Below are 18,625 nucleotides of genomic sequence, written 5' to 3'. Positions count from 1 at the left end.
CTACGGCCGCCGAACAATAGAGGATGAAATGTTTCAAAAATACGCTTGTTAGTTAGTTAGTTTGCTCGTTCCCCGTTGCCCTCCACCCCACGACTCCACGCGTGTGCCCCCTCCCCGCCGTGTCCCGGGCGGCGGGACGGGGCGGCGCGGTGCCCCGCAGCCGCGGCCGGCCGGCGGGCAGGAGCTGCCCTGCCCGGCGGGGGCCGGCCCCGGCTGGAAACCAAAAGTAAAACGGTGTTTGCCCGGCAGGCGGGCACCCGGGGCGGCTCCCGGGGCGCAGCGCCCAGCTCCGGGGCGCCCGTGCCGCAGGCCTGGCCCCATTCCTGACCCCGGCTACCGGAGCCCACCGCGGAAGGGGTGGGTGATGGTGGATGGTGGCAGGGGACGCGGGCACGGCGGGGATCGACGGGCGCTCGGTCGCCCTTCCGAATTCGGTGGCGAACGAGCGCTCCTGCGAGGTGACCGGGGTCGACAGCAGGGACGGAGCTGGGTTTTCCCCAGGCTGCCCCGGCTCCCAGAAACATGGGCAGGGGACAACTCGGGCGCCTGCAGGCAAGCGGGGAGGGAGTGGGGCCGCGGGCCGTGTCTGGCCGCCTGGTCGCGGCCGGGTTGCGGTCTGGCGTGTGCCATAAAGCCCTTGGCCTGATTGCAGCGTGCGCTTATTGTTGGGTCGCGTGTCCCTCATTAAAGCCAAGCACAGAGAAGGCCTTTCATGTGGCTTTTTATTTCAGCTTGTTAAATGGATGGGAGGCCGGAGTGGGGGAGGGAAGGAGGGAGGGAGGGAGAGAGAGATAAACCCTCAGCTGTATGGTAATGAGGTCTTGCCACCTTTCTGCCAGCGCCCGGCGCGCCAGGCTGCGGGCCTCCGCGGCGTGGGTCACCTGGGGAGCAACGCGGGGCGCAGAGCGCTGCCGGTCCCATTCCGCCCCTCTGCTCTCCCAAAGGGTCTGTTCTAGCGGCGTCACCTCCCCACTCCGAGTTCTTTGCGGGGGATAAGGAAAATCGGGGGTCTGGATCGGTTGGAGGCGAGGCAGCATGGGGAGGGCACACTCCAGCCGAACTTCCCAGGCCGTCGCGCTCCCTCGTACCTTTAGAGCGGCTGCTCTCCCTGGAGACCCGCTTTGGCCCAGGATGTGGTCAGGGTCCAAACGCCCCAAGTGTCACCGGGAGGGCCGGGGGACGGGGATGGGGAACACGACACGGCTTCGCAGAGAAAGCGTGGGGGAAAGCCCGGGCACCGCCGCCGTGGATTGGTTTGGGCAGAGGCGCAGGCTAGAAATCGGGGTCGCCACCAAAAGAGGATTAAAACTTCTCCACTGCGCCTGTGAAAGCCGAAGCCGGGAGGCACAGACTCTGGCAATGTCGGGGGACTGCAGCCGGGGCCGGGCACCCTTGGCTTGGGTCTGTCCCGCTGTCACCTGGGGTACGTGTTTGTGCGGACGGGAGCCGTGTCCGTGGTGGAGAAAAACCATGAGGCACAGAGGCACAGGCGAGGAGCTCTTTTGTCTCGGCCTCGTAAACAAGTGGGAAGGAGGAATGTGTCGCCGCTGATGAACTCGGAATTTTGCAGCGATCCACCCGGCCAGATCCCGGCTTTACCAGCAGCAGCGTCAACTGTCAAAATCAAATCTGATGCTAATAGCTTCGGTACTAAATAAAATGAGAGGCCAGATAACATCAGTGCTTGATAAATGGTAATGAGTGTCTAACCTAGGGGAACAGAAGGGCTGTGGGGCTCTTTAATTCAGTATTGAAAGGCTAGCTGGGTACTGCAGGCTCTAGCAGATGTTAGTATGTGTGTGTTTTGATTTTTGACTTGTATTGGACGTTTATTAGGCTAACCAGAGCCACCCCACGCATGGCCACTTGGTCCAGGCACCATCTGGCACAAGCAGGGCGGCGTGCAAGAATAGGGCCTTGCTTTGGTGCTGAGGATCCACAGGCAGCATCTACCATATGGACCCGGAGCTAATGTAGGTTAAAGCAAGACAAGCTCATCTCTGCTTTTCACAGCTCCGCCAAACCTCTCTGCCATCCTGGCGGAGTGCACCTTGGCGGCTGGAGAAGAGCTGCCACCTCTCCTTCCCCCAGGTCTGACAAAAGGGGAGCAAGCCCCCCAAGCACTCCTCAATCTGCTCAACTGCTCTTGGGTGGCCACTGGTTTTTGAGTCAAGCTTTGCACCTAGCTCTGCTTGCTCCCGGTGGGAGCAGAAGTCACTCCAGCTCCCCACGTGTCGTCCCCCCTAAAACCAAATATTTTCACGAGATCAAGTGAGTGGTGCAAAACAGACGCTAAATCCTCCTCGACCATTATTTTGATTGCAGCTATAAAAAGAGTTCATAATAAAATAATAACAGGGCAATATAATAAACCACCTGCTGCATGTTGACACACGCACACACACACACAGGGAGTTCAGATTAAAAAAAAAAAAAAAAGTTTCACTAATAGCATCAAACAGCTGAGCCTGACAGTCGGCCGAGAGCAGATTAGAAGCATAACTCCTGCAAACTCTTTCCTGTGCCCAACACGCCATCCTGGGTCACTTGGAGAGCAACAGCCCAGCCACTTCCCCTAAGATCCTCTGCTCAGTTCGAGGGGTGCCTGTCCTCGGGAAGGGGGGAAAGCCCGCAGAGCCCCCTGCTTTGCCAAGGGGGGTGCCCGCGGCCCCTGTCGGGATGCTGGGCACTGACCGGACCGGACATACCCGGTGGTCGCTGCTTCCCCGTCCATTCCACCCTGCTCCCTCTCTCTCCAGCTCACTTACTCGAGGTCAGGGCGCTTTCTTCCCCTCTTTCGCGCCCCATTTGCTGCCGGTTTATCTCCAGGCTGGCCCGGCTCAGCATACGCGTGGCCGGGCCAAACGCATCTCGCTAACGAGACAACGTTAATTAATTCCGGGCGGGTGAAAGTTGCCAGCCTGCCCAAGCCATCCCTCCCCCCGAGCCCTCGTGCCAGGCTGCCCTCCTTCGCTCCCGGGGGAACGTCCTGCGCTACCCCACCCGCGGGATGTGCCCGAGCCCCCCCCGCCCCCGGCCGCCCGTGTCCTTGCTGCTCTCAGCCTGCCAAGCCCCGGGAAAGGGGCTGCTCGCTCTCGGCGCACAGGCGCAGCCAGCAGCACCTGCACCGCGACCATCAGCCCTGCTTTTCTCTTTTTCTGAAGGCTCCATGATTTCTAATCTGCTCACATCACCCACGGGAGAAAACTCCCGCGGGGAGCGGGTCTGGGCGTGAGCGGCTCCCGGTAATGTTGTTGCCACCATGCGCTTTCTGCGTGGCTTCTGCTGGGCCGCTTTTAAGGTCCTGAACATACAGAGCACCCATACCTATGGCCGCGGCAGGACTTGCCTGATGCTCCGGCCACGCCGTGGTGCCACCCGGCGTTTTTGGAATGGGACACGCCTGAGGCTGTCCCTGTCTCCCCTGTGTCCCAGGTGTCCCAGGCTGTCCCCTAAAGCAGCATGAAGCCACAGCCAGGCTGGCCTGGCTTCCTGGCCGGGTCAAGCTTAGTTGAGGGTGTCCTGCGTCTTCCCATTTGCCCTAACTCTGACCCTTCCCTGTGCCCGGGAGCGGTGCGGATGCCCGAGGGGCACGGCTGCTCACGCCCCTCCCCTGCCCTCAGCGCCAGCCGCTGCCCACCCACCTCCCCTTCTCCGCACTCATTTGGGAGCGGATCGCGGGGCGCGGAGCAGCGCACTCGCACCTTGGAGCCCTTTCGTCACCGTTCCCGGGAGCCGACCCCCTCACCCCCAGGGTCGTGGGCTGCGGGGTGCCCCGAGACCCCTCGCAACTCCAGAGCCCCGCGGGCTGCCCTACACTTGTCCAAATTTATCATAACAAGTTTGTCGGTCAGTGCAGCATCCCGAGCGCCTGTACGAGCGCGGTGCGGTGTTTTACTGTGCACCTTGCGCGCCTTTCTCGGCAGCGTTCCTGCTTCGGGCTCTGCGGTTTGTTTCGGGGCTGGCCTCGCTGGTCGCCTTCTTGATCACGGAGTGAGTTTGATCTCTTAGTCAGAGACTCGCACATTTATTCAGGGCTCGCCAGCCCTTCCATGTGCACAACCCCGCTTTTTGAGACGGATTTCCCGATGGCTTTAAAACCCCTTAGCTACAAAGTTGCGCATCGATTTAGCGCTGACGCACCCCGAGAGCCTCTAAGAAAAAAAAAAAAAAAGAAAAAGAAAAAAAAGGAGAGAGAAAAGAAGAGAGAGAAAAAAATCCCCCTTGTTGTTTTGTTTCTGCCTAAAAGCCCGTAGCGTGGAGCATCCCTCCAGGGAGCGCCGCTCGGAGGGGTGTTAATGTGGTCGATTTGGGGTACAAATGTTTGGAAATGTTTCCCGATTCGCACAGAAGGAGGGGGGATTTGCAAACTGTTGCTGCCACATGGCCCCTCCAGCCTGCCCATTCTCATTGTAATGAGGCCGGCGCGTGCCTCATCTGCCGCGGGGCGCTGCCGCGGGCGGCCCGGACACGCCGCGCCGCCACCGGGCCGGGCGGCACCGTCGGCAGCGCCCGCCCGCCCGCGCGGGGCCGGCCCGGGCCGGGGGAGCCCGCGGCAGCCGCCGCCGGCGGGCCCGGGCCAGGCCGGGCTGCGCTCCCCGCTGCCCGCTCACCCCGGGCCGCCCCGCGCCCTGCCCGAGAAAAAAAGCGCATTTCTGTTAAAGGCTGTAACGATCACCATTGAGTCTCTCGCTACAAATCGATGGCTTCTTTTCCATACAAATGCCTGCTTATGCCTTTATGTTCTCCATCTGTTTGTAGCTAACACCTGCCATTCAATAAATCGATTTGGCCATTTAATGTAACAGCTTCCCGGGACATTTTTTCATGCCAGATGCCACAGCAGCTCCAAACCTCTACCCCAGCCCAGCGCTCCATCGGCACAGCCGCCCAGCAAGGGGCTGTGCCTTGGCAGAAACCTGCTACCGGGGTGTGGAGCAGAGTTGAAAAGTAAAGAAAATATGAAAAAATGGCTTTATTAAAAAAAAAAAAAAAAACAACAAAAAAAAAAAAAAAAAAAAACCAAACAAACACCAAACAAAAACCCAAAACCTCTAACCCCACCGATTTCACCCTTTTCTTTAATGCTCTGTTTTCTGTGTGCCTGTGGAAGTGGTATCTGGTCTTGGTGGCATTTGCTACTCGTGGCAGGTGTACGGGTGGTGCTGGGATTCCTGTGGGTCACAGGCATCAGGACAGTCAGTGACATTTTTAGTTCCCTTTATTTTACTCACCAAGAGATACTTTGTATGTTTTAGGGAATTTAATGTTTCAAGGACACAAAGGGACTGCCTGCAGTTCATCACTCCATGACATGGGGCAAGGTTCCTTACAGGGACTTGCAGGATGAGAGACCCCAACATTCTACATGTTTCAGGGGGTTGTTCCTCCTGGAGAGGCTGCTTTGATGGGCATCAAGGTTGAGCTCTCCCAGCCTGTGGTCCCTGACTGGAAGAGCAAGGAGAGGTGAGTGCTCACCCATGTGCTGCTCTGCCCCGTACCTTGGCAAACCTTTTGGCTCCCAAAACACTTTCCCTGCTAAACTGCCACAGAGACAGAAAAGTGGGTCTCTCTAGGTGACACCCTGTAGGTCTCAGAGGAGAGAAAACAACATCTGGGGATGTGAGAAAGTGATATAATATAGCATGGGGAAGTCACAGCACTGTCTTCTCATGGAGGAAGTGAGCAGCACTCAGTGAGTGGCTGAGTTCCTCCAGAGGAAGTGATTTCAGTATTGCTGGGATTTTGTTTGACTGTATTTGTTGTTTGTTGTATAATTTATTGTGCCTAGAGCCTTTGAAAGGTGCCTTTGCTTTAAATTTGAATAAACACATAAAATGAAGCATAATACAGAAATAGTTAAGGGACATGCACATATTTCAGCTATGTGGGTCTGTTTCTTTCTCAACTAATTTAGTGTAGGCCATGGATACCATTTGTAAATGCACCTGTAAAAGCCCAATTTGCTTTGAAAGACACAGTCTTGTAGTTGTTTGGCACTTTTACCCAGGATAGCTGAATAAAATTGTGATTTCTCCTAAGAAGCACCCCTGGAAGTTATGGCAGGAACTGAGAGTACTTACCTGGGAGATGAACAAATCTTTCTCTTTATTTTGAGTCTGGGAGTTGTGGCTGAGTTTGGCAGGGGAGAGTTGGAGGGGAGATTTCTCACTTGGAGCAGAAGTTCCCACGTTTTGTTCCATATACAAGTCATGTATGGATCAACATTCATGGATGGGACAGTGGCCTGAAGCAGCATAACAAAACAAGTACAAGCTGCCCTCTTAAAGGGGAAGAATTCCCTTTGCAGGCTCCATAGCAAATGTCCCATGGGCCAGGCTTTGGGAACTCCTGCATCAGAAGGTCTGTGTCTTCAAACAGATGGCCAGGCAGCCCTTGGCTACTTAGAATATGTTTGGGGCTATATTATATAGCACTGAGTAAAGAGATCTGTCACAGAAAAACAGTAAAAGGCAGTTTTAACCCTTCCCCTGGGGAGTGGCGTGGATGCACGCTCTGCCTGTGTCAGCAGTCCCTCCTCTCCTGTCCCCCATCCCGAGCCCACGGGATGTTTGGTAGGGGCCCAGCATTGTGGAGCTCACTGCAGACACTCAGAGGAGGAAGCCTCAGACCTCTGGCATGTGAGAGTTGGCAGCACAAATCCCAGAGTATGGCCTCAGTGCAGCCACTGTGCAGCCTGTCCCAGAGGACAGAGAGGAGAGCAGAGCAGAGCTGGGAACTTTCTGGAGTGGCCAGAGATGTGTGGCACACAACCCTGCATGCGTAGGAGGCTGATGAAATGCCATTGTCCCACTTGGGGCTGATCCCCAAGTGGGATACCTCCCACTAGGAGTGTCCTGCCATCAAGGCACTGTGGCTGCACCAGGTGTTTGCTGAGCTCTTCTGCTTCCCTCACTCTTCTGGTGGTCTGGTGTTGGGCAGAAGCTGTTAAACATCCAGGGCTGGATTTCTGGAGAGATGTGTAGGCCAGTATTGGCAGGAAAAAGTCTGTGGGACTCAGTGGAGTTACACCTGCTTGTGCGCCAGCATAAGCTGCAGCAAGGCAGCAGCAGCAGCAAACATCTCAGAGCTGCACATTGGTAAAAGTTAGAGGTATTTAAAATACAGCTGGCCACTTAAGTAAGCAAATCCACTTTGAAATCCCTTCACTAGAGGTAAAACTTGCTAATGACTGGAGAGAAAGACCTTCCTGACTTATATCCCTAGCAATTATATTTATTTCTAATAAAAAAGGTTTTAACCAGGACCAGCTGCTTCCACAGCCACTCAAAACCAGTCCTAGATTGTCCAGATGGAGTCACTCAAGACAGAGACTTGAACGAGAGCTGCCACCGGCTCCAGGATTTCTGGGTTTGTTCTATTTTAAGAAGATCTCTCATCCTGCAAACACTGCTTATGGGAACTGATTGGGTGCAGAAATCCTAGTGGGGGCCCATGAGGCAGCCTCATGTGGAGATGTGGCAATGTGGGATGCTGACATTTTGGCATAACGTGGTGATGATTTTATGTTAGCATCAGGCCTCCAAGAGGAAAGTAAATATGTGACATATTGTTCAGGGAAACAAAACAAACCAGACAATGAGGTCCTGTGCCGAGTGACTGATGTAGCCTCTGCAGGCCCTTGCAAAACCTCTATTCCTTTGTGATCTGGGGATGCTGGGAAAATGAGTGCATCAGGGTATCCAATACCATCCCTGGACCATCCAGCCCTCCTTGCTTTTTGTCTTTGTGTGCGGCCATGCAGGGAGCAAACACAGAGCCCCCGCTGAGTTTCTATTGTTTCTCCTGTCTAATGGCCCTACTTAGCCATGGAGGAGCAGGATGGATTTGCGCCTTGTGCACATTGTTCTTGGGGTTCAAAAGAATATTTAAACTAGAACAGTAGTTAGTATGACAGTCGAATAGAAATGAACATTCACTCCAGTGGCTGTGGATGGCACAGGGGCTTAGATAATGGGACAAGGGAGAAGAAAATTAATGAATCTGTCTGTTTGTCTGTTGACCTATCAGCATAAATATCTTGTCACTCATGTGACAGCAAATCTAGTTGGTCGGTAAGAGCCCGGCTTTCCCGAGCTCCCAGCTCTATTCCTTAAATCAAAAGTTTCATCAGGTAATTTAGCAGACTGAAAAAAGCTGGTACTTGACCACATAGTGAGCCCTAAATGGATGAGCAATAAACACTTCATTTGTGAGTGTTAAATGATGTAAACCAGTGGCACACTGATGGCATGGGTACCAACTCCTTCGTCAGCTCTGTTGCAGCCTACACAGGAACCTTTCTTGAATTGAGCAACTGTGAGGACGTCTCTTGAGGCGCCTAAGTGCCCTTGCATAGGACTGTGCTGCCACCCTTAGCCAGCAGCCAGGGATCAAGAAATCTTCTGTCACCTGGTGCCCTTTGTCAGAGACTGCTTAAGGATGGCAACAACTAAAGTTTCTCCAGCTGATCAGATCATCTGGGGGCAGGAGGGCAGACAGCAGCATCCATCACATCCTGGAGGGAATTAAGCTGTCCTGTAGGTGTCCTGAAGCTGTCCTCAAGGAGCAATTAAACAGCTGGGTAAGGTTGACATACTGTCCTCTTTAAAAGCCTGGGATGAGGCAAGGGCCCATCCTGTGTGGTTCTTCTCACACACACACAAGTGCTGTGTTAAAATCCTGCTTCTCAGAGCCCCTTTACCAACCTTTTAATAGGTACATAGGCTACATTAATTATCTACTTTTCCTCTTGACTCAAGTCCCATTGAGAGGTGGGACCATATCGCTCACTCTGGGAGGACACTCTGAGCTAGAAAGGAGGAATCACCACCTGCAGAAACCCTTCCCTCTCCATTGACTCCAGAGCTCCCTATATGACTTGACCAGGTGAGACCCCTTACTTGTAGAAAGCTAAGGCAAGGTGAGGTTGATCCCTCCCTTAGTGCCTGCCTAGAGCAGGGATGATGTGGTTTACCCTGATGCACAACAGCTCAGGTGGAATCTGAGCATCAGTCCCTGGCCAGTGCTTGCAATGTCTAGCTGAGATTAGGATCAGGAGTGTCTTATTTCTGTCAGGAGCACAATCCTTATGACAAAACTTGCAGAACTAGGTACAAGGTGTATAAGGTAAATAAATACAGTCTCATAGGTTGCTTGCATTTTGGCACTATTTCCATGGAAACCTGCCTTATGCCACAGCAGGACGCCGAGTAAAAGGCATCACTACCACCCACAAAGGATGCAAGCTGGGATATCTGGATTAAGCCAGGGATCTCTACCACAATCATGGTGCTGAATGGATTAATTGGTAAAATCAGGTTGTGCGCTGTGGATTAGATTTTGAGCACCCTTTCAACTTTGGGGGCACGGGGGGTCTTATGCAAGATTCTGTTCTGGGCCCAGTCCTAATAAAATCCAGAATGTTGCAGTAAAGGTAGAGCAAAGAATGATTCAAATAATATGTACCAAAATTAATGAACTCCTTGTAGGTTACAGAGCATTTCCATTCTATAGTTTATACATTGAGAATGCTCCAAAACAGATAGTGTGATGAATCAATACCTTTTAAAATATGTCTGGGTTTTATTACTTCATTAGGGGATCTCATAGTTAACCCTTGAATAATCAGCTTAAAAGCAGAAGGCAGATTTACTGGCATACGGTTTTACACGGACGCTTTGCTGGTCAAGTGCCAAGATATAGAACAGTTGAGATGTCCAGGGTGTTTATTATCCAGTATCTAGCAGAGGCTTTACCCTTCAGTCTCGGATCATACACGGTGGCAGCTCAAGTTGTTGGATGTTACCACCAAACTGGGATTCTTTGACTCTTGTGCTGGGAAACATCTTATTCTGTTCATGATGAATTGACCAGTAAAGACACTTCACATGCTTATTTTGGTGCCTGTTTGTTTCCCCATGTAAGAGTTTTGGCCACATTTTCATGTTGTGTTTCTTTTCATTCTTGCTTCAGATCCCTTGTGGATGACTGCTGCTTTTTGTCTCATTTTAGAAACAATTCACAGCTGACTAATTTCTGCTAACTCTTCCAGCTGATGAAAACAGTAAGCATGCATTTGCAAGGACTAATTGTGGCCTCAAAGTATTCCTCGATGTAGCTTTTTTATTTGAGTTTTTGCAAGGCCTTTATGAGCCTTTTTCCTCATAATTTCCCATTTCTTCTTCCATCAGAAAGGGTAGGAGGAGTTGCAACAGGAGGGTAGTCTATATCCTCTTGCCTTGAACTTTAACCACCATGATATCTGTTTTTTCTCAGACCAAGTCTGTATGACAGGGGACAACTTGCTTTACGTTAGCTCTCCAGCAGTGACTGCCACCAGTGGAGGTCTAACAGGGAGGCAATGACAGAAGATGCTGAAGGTAAAAGTCTGTCAGGAATACAACTGGTAGTCCAAATTCTGATTGGTCTCTCCTACCTGATCTTCTTGCCTTGGGGGAGCCACTTCACTGGTACACTAAGGGTAAGTGGCACAGGAGCCATATAATCCCACAAAATATCCTCTGTGATGAACCTGTTTCAAAGTATCTCTTCTTGCTACAGGTGATGAGAGAATAGTTAAAAATAGGAAATATATTCACCTGCCAATGTACTTCTGTGGTTCTCATAAGACTCTTACTGAAGGTGGCATCACTATTCTTACCTGAGGTAAGGCAGCCCTGCCAGGAAGCTCTTCCTAAACCCAGAGGCAGGTGTTCCATGTGATGTGCACTGACCTGAGATCCATTGCTAACCAGCAGTACAGCAGGATAGGAGTGGTGAAATGGAGAGAGAAAACTGTGTGACAGGAAAGACACTTATCCTTTGTCTGTTGCTGGTACAGTTTTGCTTGGAGATTGCAGCTGAGGCCAGAGATTGTGGGATATTTTGGATGGAGAATAAGCACTTGAGAGGTGCTGAAGGTGATGTTCTTTGCTAAGATCTCAGCATAAAGAATGAAGGAAAGATGAAAAATAACATAAGAAAACAGTACCAGGAGAAAAAATATGGAGGTAATTTCTTTGTGTGGGGTGGAGAAGGAGGGGAGGGCAGGGGGCTGGATTTAAAGAGGTGCCCAAGAACTCTTCTTTAGCCTACAAACACATGATATCCCAGATATGGGTGTATCTGGTCCTCTGAAGGCAACCATCTGGGAAAAAAATCAATCAACAACTGGTGCCTTTGCTGTGCATTGGTTGGCATCCGTTCTGAGCACAGGTTCATAGCTCTGACTCTTTCTCTTCTTATTTACCAGATTGGCAAATTGGTGAATTCAAGCTCAATTCTAAAATTGCTGTGCACATCATTCACATTACTTTTATCTGCACAGTCATTCAGAGGCAGCCAGCAAGGGTGATGAGAAAATTCACAAAAATCCCCAGACTCAGAATGGTTGCAGCCTGGAAGAGGAAGTGCCAATAAGAGCTGCTGTACAAATATGATACTTAAAAAACAAATACAATACTTCAAAAACCTTTCTTAGCCAGACATTGCAATGTTCACAGTACGGTTGAGTTTTGTGGTGTATCAAGAGCAAGGTGTTTTCAGTCCACTCCTAAAATAACAGAGAGAGGCAAGTTTTGTTGCTTAGAAATCTGCTGGAGAGTCAAAGCCTTGTACTGCTGTGGACACCAAAGCACCTCTAACAACAGACTCAGTACTGCCATATTTATTGAAGTGCTTTGTGTAGAGTTTAGCTAGGCTGGAAATGTGCTGCCCATAATCCTATCAGACACTGTTAAACCAAAGAAAGCAGCCACCAAATTCTGTGTCAGTGGGTCACGGTTCCGACCAGGTTCCTGTGGTGCCCCAAACAAATTTTTCTTGAATACAGTGCAATTGGAAGATTTTTGAAACTCAACTTTATAGGTTGATACTTTCCCATACTAATGGATCCACTACAGCACAAGCAGATAAATACAAGATATTCTGTGCCACTCATCTGTTGTGGTTTAACTCCAGCCTCTTGCTCACTCCCTCATGCTGGGATGGGGAGAGAATTAGAAGGGCAAATGTGAGAAAACGGATGGGTTGATATAAAGACATTTTACCAGGCAAAGCAAAAACTGCAGATGTAAGCAAAGCAAAACAAGGAACTAATTCATTACATTCCATGGGCAGGGAGGTGTTCAGCCATTTACAGGAAAGCAGGGCTCAGTCACAAATAACAGTGACTTGGGAAGACAAATGCCATAATTTCAAATATCCTCTTCCCTTCTTTTTCCCCCTCTCCCCCCTTTACTTTATATACTGACCATGATGCCATAAGGTATGGAATATCCCTTTGGTGAGTTGGGGTCAGCTGTCCTGGCCATGTCTCCTCCAAAAATCTCGGGCATACCTAGCCCACTTGCTGGTGGGGTGGGGCAAGAGGCAGGGAAAGTCTTGGCAACTGTGTAATCATTTCTGTGCACTATCAAAAACATCCCCATGGTATCAATGCTGTTTTCAGCACAAATCCAAAAAGCCGTCCCCTACTAGTTACTACAGTGAACACAAAGTTGATCCCAGCCAAAACCATCACATCATCTAGTGTTCCTTCATGGCAATGTGGACAGGTAGCCAGTAGCATTAGGAACCTTTAGAAAAGTTGCTTTGCATGCTTTGCTTGTGGATTGGTACCCATGGGCAGTAAGGCAGAAGCCATCCAATTCATTGTGTGTAAGACAGGTAGTATGTAGGGGTGGCAGTGTCTTTTGGTCACTGACATGTTGGGTGGTGACTTGAAGAGAAGCCACAAGTCCCTGAGCCAGCAGGTCCTGCTGGTGATTTTGCCAAGGCTGCTGAGATGCTGTTTTCCAGCAGTGGTTAACTTTGGTCATTGTAGTCTAAAAAGTCCCAGCGCTGGATGAAATGTGGAGCTCTCAGTTGCTAACAGATGGAGTTGATTTACATTGCTTCAACCTGAAGGTTAAAAAGTCACAGAAGTAATTTCTGTCTATGAGTCCTTTTTAATTTCAAGTCCTTGAAATGTGGAGTGCAAAGTTTGTGGCTATCCTTGGTGAGGTGTGTAGGGGTGCTCCAAAAGTACCTGACTCTCCAGAGCTGTCTATCCTGTCCTAATACAGTGCCACAGGAATGGGAACACTCCCCTTAGCTGGGCTCAGGGCAGGGTTGTCCATCAGCATTTAAATACTATTACTTTCCTCTCCTCTCTCTAGGTGAAATCTCTCTAGGTGAAAGTTTGGGGTGTTGGACTGCCATTGCCTGCTGGGATATCTGCAGAGGGAGAGCATTTGGGCAATGAGGAACAGAGGAGCAGCAAGCAGGCTGTAAGCCTAAATCAAAGATGCAAATCAGGATCAATGTTTTGCATTGATCAGAGAGGGTTTTCTTGAGAGCCCCAGGTCTCCAGTGGCTATGAGTAAATGTTGAAAGCTAGTCTGGCAAAGGAAGCTATTTCTGTGGAGATAACAGCTGATAATTTGTGCCAGCTCTTTGTCAGTAAAGCAGCTCACAAATCAGAGTAAACCAAAGTATGGAAACTCTGGGAGCAATGACTGTTTTGACCTGGCCATTTCCCTGGAAATTGAGTACATGGACTTGTGGGAGTATGCATGCTAGTGTTCAAGTGAGATTTCTTACTAGACCGATTGTTAACATATGTATTCTCTCTCCCCAGACCAGGGACTTACTTAAATAAATTGCCAGAGGTTTGTAGATGTGTGAGGATTTCTGTGGGGTTTGGTAGTGAGCTTGCTGGTAACACCTAACCCTGGGTAGCTGTCTGTTTTGATGGACTCTCATTCCAGAAGGATCAGAGAACCCCACCACTAATATCCAGGCTGAAAACTCACTGCTTTTCCAGGCCATTACTGCATGGATACTGCATGGTAGTAAAAGTCCTTCCCTTGCTCTGTGCACAGGCAGGGCCTGAGTCCCAGGTGACATTTGATGGCCCCATGTTATGTGGCAGCTGATCACTCCTGCCCACTGAATCTGTAAAGCTCTCAATAGACCAAATTGTCTCATGCTTGCTGTTATTTTCACACTTTCCTTTGGGAACACACAGATTTAGGAAGAAAATTTTAGGACAGGATTTGGGGATAAAACTCAACTGCCTGTACTTCAGATCTATAATGTTGTCATCTTTGGAGCTCTGCACAGGGCTCTGGTCTTTACATCCACAGAAAAGGGACAGGAAAGGGTTACAAAATATTTGAGGAGATGGAATGGCAGCTCCATCTACATCTGCCAGCAGTGGAGGGATCTATGAAATCTGAATTTGTCTTCAGATTTGTGAAATCTGAAGACAATGCTTGAGCAATGCTGTCACTGGCAATATATGTGACCTTGGACTGATACAATGAGAAGAGACTGGTTAGCTCAGTGGTGTATTTTCCACATAGAGAGCAAATGAATGCTTAACAGAAATTATATCTTTATTGCTCTGTCCCTCCAGAAATCAAAACTATAGGAAACCACTAGAATAAGCAAGAGCTGCCCATTTCTTTGGTGCATTTCTTTGCCACCCACACACAGTCATGGGCTATTAATGTTTACAGCAAGTTAGCTTTCACCTACAGGCCCTGTCACTCAGCCCATTAAAGTAGTTCTTTGAATCTTGGTTTTGTCTTGATACAGCTATTTTAGTAGTAGCTGAAGCTGTAGAGAGCTGCTATCACCTTGAGGTTATGGTCCTGATGTTATACTCTGGTGAACACAAAGCAGAGTTTAACTGCAGTGCAACTTAGAGAAACTGAAAGTGGGCTCGTGTGTGTTCATTTATGGTAAATAAGAAGTTTGCTGAAAAAAGGTGGACTGTCTGTGAGTCAACACCTGTACCTGCTTTTGTGGTGTGTCATACCCTAGTGTTTGCTGGACTGTGCAGGAAGGGCTGCATCCTTGTTCCTGTTATGATGAAGTGCTACCCACCTGCCAGCAGGTACCTGTCTCAGCTGTACAGAGAGTTGTGCTGATGTTGTTTTGCTGGGAGCACAGAAATGGTGACTCTGTGCAGCGGATCAGTGGATGTGTGGTAACCTTTTTTGCTTTTTAACTCTCCCTCCAAGGACAAAATTCATACTTTGCTTTTTTTTTCCTCCCCTTTTTTTTTCCTTCCCCCCCCCCCCCACAGTCAGAATTGCAGCTGGCTCAACCAGGGCCCTTTAGAACATGGTTTTGTTGACTCAAGATTATTAATTTAGCAGATTTCCATTGGAGATGCTCACAAACGTGGGACTTGCTGGGTTAATCTTCATAAAAGAAAAATTGGCAGCAGAAGGAATTTTTGAAAAACCAAATTAAAGTAAAGGAAAGAAGCGGGTGTGAAGTAAATTATTTGCCATGGAGTGTTTTCCTTTCTGAACTTGTAGAGAATGTAAGGGTATTTCCTGGGGACAAGAATGTCCCATTTAGAGGTGTCCTTCCTTTGCTAATAGAGAGGCAAAAATCCCTTAACAGTTAAATATTTCCTGCTCAAACATGCCCATTACAGGCAGAAGAGGTTCTGTGATTAGTGTTTACTGGACCTTTGGGTCTTTGGTTTAGTTCCCACATACATTTAATTTGTTGTGAAGAATAAAGTTGCAGTACAAATGATTAAGGAAGTTTCTCCAAATCATGTTATTGTTTCATTTGTGCCTGAGCAATTCCTGCAAAGAAGGAAACGTGAACTAATATAACATATTTATCTCATATCTCAGAGATGGCTGAGGCCAATGCCAGAGGAGATTTCTGTTCATAAACCTGCCCATTGGGTTTTTTCACCCGAGAGAAAAAAATTTCAAGGTGGTAAGTAAATTCAGTGCCATTTTTGGTGTCTTTTTGAGAGCAGCTGAGCTTCTGTGAACCCCGAAGATCAGACAGTGCCACACTGTTCTTGAAACAACCTGGGGATTTTCATGCTACAGCAGGAGTTTTGGGTCCAAAAACTTCTGGAGGCAAAGAGCCAGCAACATATGAAATGAAAACCAATCAGTGGATTTCCAGATCTAAGCAACTAGGTCAGGGCATAGCCTTTTTGAGAGACTCTTTGAGTCTGATAGACCCCTCACTATTTGCTGTCTCTTTAACCTGTTCTGAAGATGTCCTTGCTCATTGCAGGGGCGTTGGATTACATGAACTTTAAAGGTCCCTTGCAACTAAAACTATTCCATGATTCTATATTGCAAGCAGGAAACAGTGTATTCTGTCTTTATATCAACATTCAGCTTAGGATTGGCTTCAGGATCCGGAGGAAAAGTTGCAAGGCAGTTCTGATGTAGCTGATATGCTTATTTGAAGATGGCACACCTATCTAAAGAGTGAGTTTAGACCTTTTGGCTTTCACTGCTGCAGCCAGCTGCTCTTTCAGATGGGCTTGGACAAGTCTACCCTCAGCTTAGTGCTAAGCCTGACTTGCAAAAAAAGGGTAAAATACTTACTTTTTTTTTTCCTTGACAAGTAGGTTCTGCATGTTCCTTATGTCTTGCAGTGGGTCTGGCTTTGTTGATGTCATAAGTGTTTTGCCTAGAGCAACCTGGAATGACACTGCTTGAGAAATGATTCCTACACAAGGTCTCCAGTACTCTTGACTCCCTTCTGAGTGAAGAGCATCTGGAGAGCAGTTTTTCTGTCAGACCTGGAAAGTGTAACCCCAGGTGTGATCCTGCCTTGCACTGTGAATGTGACTACATGTGTATGTGAGTATGCAGGGGAGCAACACACTCCAAACTTCTGAAGCTGGTGTTGAACATATGGAGGTCCCATTGAAAATCACCCTTGCAATTTAATGTGTTCATCAGAGTGTTGTGCAAACTGCAGAGCTTCTGCCCTGCTCTGACTGAGGTACTTTGGGAGCTGAGCCCACGGTTGTGCTCACTGCAGAAACACCATCACCTGAGCAGCGACAGGTTTGAGGGATGTGGGCATTTGGAGGTAGGAACAATTCAGATTCCAGGTTTCAAACTCTGACTGTGAAATGTGAAAGACAGTTTTTAATCACCCTTCAGCCCATTGTATTTCTATCATTAATCCTTCAGTGCAACTAACCTTCACAGTAGGTGAACATTTTCCTTTTTCCCCTTGTCATACATCTAGGTCCCACTTAGTGCCCATTCTAATTATTAGTGAAATACAGCATCTTTATGATGCCCTGGTAGCCCAGAGACTCCAGTCCAGGGCAGGAAATTCCCATCATTAAGGGTTTGCTGAACTCTCTCTCTCCAGAAAATGACATTTACTAATTACATCATTTTGATGTATATGATACCCAATCCAAACATGTTATAAATTAGCAAAAGCTCATTTGTTTCATGAAAAGTATTGTTCTTCTTTTATTCAATGACCTTTTTGTTCCTCTACATCCTGGACCAATCAAGAGCCGGTGCAGTCGCTGACTTCTGAGCACAGACAATAGCTTATTCCGTCTATTCTGTTCAGATGACTGTAGGAATGGGCAGCCACTTTGTCATGTGGAGACTGGAGGTTGTATAAAACCATTTTTCCCACCATTTACAGAGAGTCTGAATCCTGAGAGGAAAACCCTGTCATAATAATAATAATAATAATCCAGAAGCTAGAGCCCATTGAAGTTTTCTTAGCTTTATGATTTGGGTGGGGCTGGAATGCAGCCCTCCCCAGCCAAGGCTCCCTTGAATTTTTAGAGCTATAGCATGGATTGCCTTTCATTACATTTCTAGCAGCAGGTTGTTATTTTTCAATGAGCTTCATATGCAGTTTTCACAGAGAGGCTTCATTCACTCACAAATGTAGTAGGTCCAGGGGCTGACTGGTGCAAATTCATTGCTTTCTTCTCCAAACATTCTGGAACAGGGAGTGCCTTTCTCCTGTGCACTTGTCAAGCGGCCCAGCACAACAGTCCTGGGCTGGACTGGTTGTGGCTGTTGTTCAAACACACAACAATCCTCAGTCACCTTCTCAACACTTCAGAGCCTGTGGCCTGTTACCAAGGCATGGTGGCAGGCTCTGCTCCAGATAAAGCTTCCCATGGGGAATTTCTCGGGAAGACTCTTGGACAGAGAATGGAAGGAGCAAGGTGATGGGGGAACTGGCACCATAGCAAAGTCCTTAGGTTCCTTTTGTGTGTGGCCTCACAAACACCACCCTGGACTGGGGCAAGGGGTGTTGAAGTGCTGGCAAGATGCAGGTGGATGATGACAGGGGTTTCTTCTGTGCCAGGAGGCTCTGCCTGGCAGTGTTTTGTACCATCCATGCACCAAGAGAGCCGCAAGATTTGTGTGGCCAGCCAGAAGGGAGCGGGGTCCAGTGGAACCTCTTGGGCAACATCAGAGCTCATGGCTGCCCCACACCCTCAGCCTGTGCAGCCCCAGCTTGCATCAGCCTCTCACAGGGTCCCAGGGAGCAGGCAGGGACAGAGTGAGCAGGGAGCAGAGGGAGGAGGAGGACTAGGACTGCTGTAAATCCCAGGAACGCGGCATCACTCCAGTGCCACTGCTATCCACAGGGGAAGCCCTGAGACACAAACTGAGAGGCGTCACACGTGTTTGGTAGGGCTAGGAGAGGGCTGAGAGACCTCATTAGCATCATTCATATATTTCTGAGCAGTCATTTAGTACTGCTCTTCTTCCTACCAGCCCGTTTGGAAGGCAGCATGTACCATTCACAACAAGTGTTTATCTTCCAGCTTAAAGACGGACGTCAGAATATTTCCCTCCTTATTCAT

This window comes from Molothrus ater, chromosome 6, assembly GCF_012460135.2.
Source record: "Molothrus ater isolate BHLD 08-10-18 breed brown headed cowbird chromosome 6, BPBGC_Mater_1.1, whole genome shotgun sequence".
Taxonomy (NCBI): domain Eukaryota; kingdom Metazoa; phylum Chordata; class Aves; order Passeriformes; family Icteridae; genus Molothrus; species Molothrus ater.
Note: the sequence above shows the minus strand (reverse complement) of the source record.